This window comes from Rhipicephalus sanguineus, unplaced genomic scaffold, assembly GCF_013339695.2.
Source record: "Rhipicephalus sanguineus isolate Rsan-2018 unplaced genomic scaffold, BIME_Rsan_1.4 Seq2969, whole genome shotgun sequence".
In the NCBI taxonomy this organism is placed as follows: Eukaryota; Metazoa; Arthropoda; class Arachnida; order Ixodida; family Ixodidae; genus Rhipicephalus; species Rhipicephalus sanguineus.
In genome coordinates, this window is record NW_023614961.1 from 22,213 (window position 1) to 28,212 (window position 6,000).

The following is a 6,000-nucleotide window of genomic DNA, read 5'->3' on the forward strand; positions in this document are numbered from 1 at the left end:
CGCTGTCACAGCAGCTGCCGTCTGTACCTCTTGCAACACCTCTGTTTTCAGGGGTTCAGGTGTGCGGCGACACCAAACAAATTCTTGGGTGTCGCGATAATCTCCTTGGAATGTTGTGAGTATGAGTGACACTCCGATGCCGGCGATACTGAGGCGGTAAATGAAGGCCCGCGTTCCTCTGGTCTGTGAAAGGTGCAAGTGATCTACACGAGCATGAGGTTGCATAAGCAGATTATTCGCTAAATTGATACTTTGCAGATGTTATTAGTCCATAGAACGTAAATTGCGAATGTGTCGTCCAACTCTTTCGCGCTGTCCAAACTATATTTCTGCTATATCTCGGCTAGATCGGTCTCCGTGAAGCTGCAACAAGCAAAAGGCTGTCACATCAGTGATTTTCGAGGGTACGATGATCACTCGAAAAAAAAAAAAATATAGCGGAGGTGTGACCATTATGCAAACGTAACTATTACGCAGGTGAATACAGTATATCTTTCAACGAGGGGACTGGAAATCACGTGTTTCAAAACTTCAGTAGTCGGGCTCCTGACATTTCCCTTGTTACGCGTGCCTCGGAACGTGAGCGCCGCTGCAGCCATCCTCACTTTTCGCTGCAGTCGGGGAAATAAGACTCGCTAATTGGTTGCTGCTAATCCCATAGTTAAACATGTCGCCTCACCGCGTGGGGAAGGAAGGTTTCGAGGTGTTGTAGTAGAGCGTGAAAAATAGAGGAGGCGAGGGCAAGTTCTATGTGCACCTCAGAAACGCTTCTATACAGTCACGTGGATAGCGTGGGAGTGCTATCACCCCCTGTAAAGTCATTTGCACCTCATGGTGCACGCACACCTCGCGGATTAGCCGCAGCTCGCATTAAAGGAGTACTGACACGATTTTGACACATCGCAAGAAGAACATTTTTCGTTTCCTTGGTATGCAGTGTCAACGCTGTCCACACATCGGAGTCGGCACACATGTATTTTAATTTGATTTTGAAGTTTTCGTCGCTGAGCACCTGCAAGCCAGCCCCACTGCAATGGACATTATCCCGACGAGTCAAGACAGTTCCCCCGGGCTTGCGAGTTCTGCGTCCTGCATGCAGCCTAAATCGTAGAAATCACTGTCAGGGTCACTCGACGACAATTCATTCATCGTTGTTTATGTGCACCACGAGCAGATCACGGATTTGCCGCTAGTACGTCGCGAGTTTCTGTATCCCCGTGACGTCACACTGCTATGAAACGTCACTGAGAAGCCGCTCCCTCATATCGAAACTGAAAGTGTCTTTTTAGGGTAGAGGCAATCAAAATATACACGATGCATTCCCAGGCACCACAATACTCGTTTTAGGTTTCTCGACACCAGTATTTTTATTCACAGCAACAATCCGAAAATTTTTAAAATTCGTGTCAGCACTCTTTTAACAGCCGCCAAGAGAGATGTGGCGCTGGGCTAGCGCGATGTAGGCTTAGCGCGGTGGCGCCGGCAGCTCCACCTGGGAAGTTAGGACGGCGTGCAGGAAACAGCAGCGAGTCTCTTTAGGGTTTGGCAGCGTGCGTGGATGCAAGTCTCCCGCGTGGGTCCGTGGGGGACAGGGGCGTAGCCAGAAATTTTTTTCGGGAGGGGAGGTTCAACCACGTATGTTCGTGCGTGCGTTTTTATGTGCGCGTGTGTTATACGCAAGCAAAACTGAAAAATTTCGGGGGGGGGAGTTTCAACCCCCCCCCCCCCCTGGCTACGCCCCTGGTGGGGGACGATATTGCGGCTCGTTTTCCGCGGACCCCTCGTGGCGAGTCGAACGTCGGCGACGCCGCATTCGCGGTACCTTGTATATGCGTTATGTTGCTTGGGTTTGCTATGTTTTCTGTGTATTGCATTGGTATTGTATAAGGTTACTTAGCAAGTTAACCAGTTGTGTATCAGATTCGGCAGGAGAGATCGCCGTGATGTAAAAGCAGGTTAATAAAACGTACACGTTGTTGTTGCACGACCGCGTGACTGTCTCCGTGTGTTCCGAGTGCGGCGCTCATCTTCAGACCCCACAATAGCAAAAAGGATTGTGGGCTATGGCGGCCGTCCTGCATTGACTTCCGGTTCGAGACGCCGTGCCGCTGTACGGGCACTGCTTTTACGCGTGCTGCCGTTTTCTCCGTGTTCCACATAGAAGTCGCGGGGCCTTTTTCTCACAAATTACCGCATAACACCTTGGAGTGCTCTGTAGGTTAGTTGAATAATTAACGCAATTCACTACCGGTTAGTTATAAAAGGTGCGAACGATAATTTCTTTAAGTGGAATGCACCAGCCGACACACGCATGTAACTTCGCAGCGGAGAGCGTTTTCGCGCATGTTTTGTGAAACATAAAAATTTGTTGCACGTGTTAGTGTCATGAAACATTCGACCATTATGACTTGTACATCTGTTTTCATGTGGCGAACTCGTAAGATTAATTATGTGCATTATGGTGCAAAGACACCGTTTCGGGTTCCATATACTGAATGGTAATAGCAAAGTGTTTCTTACACTAAAACTAAACAACTATCACAGTTTTCCAGGTTTTCTTTTACGCCTCTGAACCTTGCTTTACGTGAGCTTTCGTTACCTCGCTCACTCGAACTTTTTGTGCTTCCAGGCATGCGAAATTCTGCTCACTCACTCAACATACATTTTTTCTTTCAATGTTCACTAAAAGGTATCAGAACTTCACGCTTGTAGTCTCTGAAATACTCGATACGCCGTACCATGCCACTCGTCGTTTCAAAAGCAACGTCGATCGTTTTACGTTCAAGCTGATACCAGTAACTGAGCGACCGTTTCATTCCGTGGGCCTTTTACGCGCTCTTCATTTTCGACACATTCGACAGAAAGTAGGCAATGCAGTAGATGCCATGCAAGTGTACTAAATCGGCGTACTATGTACACATGTCAGTAATTCTGACGCAGCCACCGTTTACGCTCGAAAATACTAAATCAAGCTAATTCGGCAAAATATTACTGCGTGCTTTAAAGCATAACCGTATACGCACACTGGCTTCTGCTCACCGATCCCCGTGTTTCATTGAGAGTGACTGGTAAATTTCCTCTTCTCGCTTGATTCTGTGAAATGCGAAATATATTTATTCATTCGCAAAAGAATTTAAGAGCACAATCACCGGACAACCAGCAACAAACACGCCGCAGAAGGGCTCGTGTTTCCTCCCTGAATGCACTGAACAGCAGACTTGAAGCTGCGAAGAGCTAGGTAGAGTGTAGCTAGGCCTCGAACCGGAAGTACCGTAGCAGACGACGCGCCGTTTTTGCTACCAGAAAAATTGCTGCAATCTGCCCCGGTTTTTCTTGGCACAATAGCCTAACCTTCTGGCTAGCTTGCATGAACTCATGATGCACCGTGCAAAGCGCTTTCTTTCTCCAGCAGCCCGGTTTGCTACACTGCGCATTGAAGGCGTGGCTGGAGACACACACGCTTGACAGAATGGACTAGGCGCGGCGATTAGGCTTAGCCAAACACTGAAGTCAGGAGAAATAATTCATCCGTGTTTGGCCGGCTTTCTAATGTTTAGTGGCGCCACACTCGACGGACGTGCGAACTGACGTGAAACAGCTTGATATTTTTTTCACAGATGGCGCCACCACCAAAAAACACCAAATCCCCCAAAGAGTCGCAAGCGCCGGCGAAGACACCACTGCGAACGCACAAACGCCAAGGTGACCGTCGGTTTTCTCAATCTCCATGAAGCGAGGAAGGTAGCGAAATGGACTGAGCTATATAAGACACTGAAAGAAAATATCGTTCTGTATGGTGTGGCGGAAACTCACCTTCGCGATCTGGAGGAACCTCCAATTGACCCGGAATGGCAGTGGGTGGGCTGCAACCGTACGGGTGGTTGCCGTAAAGGAGGCGGCGTGGGTGTGTTGTGGCGCAGCAATAGACCCCTTTTAGAGTTACTGTATATGCTACCTTTAGGTAGCAGAGTTGCGCATAGGTCCGGCTAGCAACCACAGCTATGCGGTGAAGTCGCACTTTGTTTTTGCAGGCGACATGCCTACCGTGTCGCCGATTAACATGTCAGGCGTGTCGATGACCGGCGATAAACATTGGCTGTCGATGACAAGTGTTAATTCAGTTCGCTGCCGCGGTGGCGTCGAGAAATACAAGAATTGGCCCGAGCGTCAGCTTCTCCTCAATGCATGGTTGCAAGCGGTGTTTGGAAGACAGATGCACAACTCTGCTACCTAAAGGTAGCATATACAGTAACTCTAACCGGATGGATGGATGAATGCTATGAGCGTCCCCTTTATAACGGGGCGGTGACATGTCTGCCACCAGGCTCGAAGGATAAAAAAAGAAAAAAAAAGAAAAAAAACTTCCTTGTTTCATGTTGTCCTAATGCCTTATCTACATTTTGATTAACACATTGATTAAATCTATGTTATTATAACAAAAAAATATAAATTCACAGTCCATCTCTCTGCCTCTTAAGGCAGAATAACCTTTTTTTCCCCCAATTATTTATTTTTGTACTTTATCTCTACTTTTCTGCCACCAATACTCTAACCGTCTCTTACTTATTTCTATCGCGGGCGTGTTCAGCTTTCCATTGTTGTCCCTAAAACCCAAGGCTTCATGTAGACTCGTGCCCACACGTATACCTGGGTGAATATCGCCACATTCAATCAGTACATGTTCCATCGTTTCCTTAGTTCCCCCGCAGCATGTACATAGTTCTTCTTCGTTACTGAATCTCGCTTTATAACTACGCGTTCTCAGGCAGCCCGACCTTGCTTCAAACAGTAAAGCGCTTCCCCTTGAATTATCATGGATGGATGGATGCTATGAGCGTCCCCTTTAAAACGGGGCGGTGACATGTCTGCCACCAGGCTCGAAGTAAAAAAAAAAAAAAAAAAGAAAAAAAGCTCCTTGTTTCATGTTGGCCTAATACCTTATCTCCATTGATTAAATCTATGTTATTATACCAAAAAATATAATTCACGGCCATCTCTCTGCCTCTAAGGCAGAATGACCTTATTTTTCCCCCATTATTTATTTTTGTTCTTTATCTCTACTTTTCTGCCACCAATACTCTAACCGTCTCTTACTTATTTCTATCGGGACGTGTTCAGCTTTCCATTGTTGTCCCTAAAACCCAAGGCTTCATGTAGACTCGTGCCCACACGTATACCTGGGTGAATATCGCCACATTCAATCAGTACATGTTCCATCGTTTCCTTAGTTCCCCCGCAGCATGTACATTGTTCTTCTTCGTTACTGAATCTCGCTTTATAACTACGCGTTCTAAGGCAGCCCGACCTTGCTTCAAACAGTAAAGCGCTTCCCCTTGAATTATCGTAAAACCTTCCCTCCTTATTTTCGTTTTTTCCCTTTTCGGTAGTACTCAGAGCCGGCTTCTTTTCCATCGCTGCATACAATAAGTCCTCTCCGCCTCTCTGACCTTCCGCTTAATGCTCCTTGTTGCCATATCGCCCGCACTGCCTAGCCGTATATTTACTGGTGAGCCTCCTAGTTCTTTTTCTCCACTGCGTGTCAACGCTTTTTTCTATACAAATACCTGAAAACCTTCTCTGCCCATCTACTGCTTCCTTCATTTTCCTCAGCCTCTCTTCGAATCTCATTTTGCTCTGAGCTTCCCTCACTTCAAAGCCTGTCCATCCCATATCACCCTTTACAGCCTCATTTGTCGTCTTCCCGTTGAGCGCCCAACGCGAGGCGGCCCCACCGTCCTTTGATTACATCCATTCCTGATTGCACCTCTGACTTCATGCACACCACTGAGTTCCCAAATGTAAGCCCCGGAACCATCACACCCTTCCACAGCCCTCGAAGCACCTCGTACCTATTGTATCCCCATAAAGCTCTGTGCTTCATAATTGCAGCATTCCTCTTTCCCTTTGCTACCGATGCTTTCTCTTGTACCCTCCATATACTATCCCCCTCATTACCCATACTCCGAGGTACTTGTACTCGCTTACCTCGGTATTTTTTGG